Consider the following 1,116-nt stretch of genomic DNA (forward strand, 5'->3'; position numbering starts at 1 on the left):
ACCTCTTTGGTCTATGATCATAGGGAGTTATCTCAAATCGATTCTTCGAGTCACCAAAGGAATATTACCCTTGTGACCCATACACTTTAAGGTCCTAACAACTTAGCTTAGGCACACACCTGAACTACGAGCATGGTTTGATTTCACCTCTTCAGGTGGATACGTAGGCAGTCCTTTCTTACACAAGAAGGATACAACCACAACACCCAAACAAAATTAGCCAAACCTCAGAACTACGATCTGGTTTGATTTCACTTCACGTGAATACGTAGGCAGTCCTTAAGGACACAACCATCCTTACTTCCAACTTTCAATCCTAATTATCAACCATCTCAACCATCAACTTCCAACCTCAATTTTCCATCACAATTTTCAACCTTCCAACCTCAAATTAACATCCCTTCTACAACCAACACCTCTATACTGGGGGCTCCTTATTGTCGCCCAGTCTCCTTTTTACCAAAGTCCAGAGTCATCTTCTCATCCTGGGGGCTTCTCTTCCAAGATGCCACCCTTCCTTTATTCCTCTAAGTCTAGCTAGTGCTCGGTCCGGACAATGACAAAAATCTTAGATCGATTCTCCAATTTATCGTGCCTCAGGAGGGTCTCTTTTACAGCAAACGGTGGCAAAAGAAGTCCTAGTAGACAGCTGATCCATGGTTCATGCCTTTATATGCCTTCATCATTCTTGCAATTCTTCTACCTTTGGAACTGATACGCATTGTCATCCACACTTGGCTAGGGGTTGCGCATACTTAAGCGAAGTCTGTCAAAGTCATCCCTGTGTCGCGTCAAACCTAAGTCTATATTTTGCATCCATATAAGGTCTGTGTCATGTCAAGTCCTATGTATAAAGCCCATTGAATATGCATAACGCATTACAAACGACAAACTTCTTTGAACAAGTTTTAAACGACTTTCATAAAGAAACAACTTTTGCAAAACCTATGTGTTTCCTCATTCGAGGTCCATGTGATAATTGCTTACGTGCATATGTGTTTATGTTCTATTTGCATATTAGATTGCATTCTTGTGTGGCTAATATCCATGCAGGTAAGTATCGAAGCGAGTGCTCGCTCGTCCGGGGGCTTCACCCAAGTCTTCATTCTCCCAGTA

Source organism: Silene latifolia, chromosome 4 (genome assembly GCF_048544455.1).
Source record: "Silene latifolia isolate original U9 population chromosome 4, ASM4854445v1, whole genome shotgun sequence".
NCBI classification, from domain to species: Eukaryota; Viridiplantae; Streptophyta; class Magnoliopsida; order Caryophyllales; family Caryophyllaceae; genus Silene; species Silene latifolia.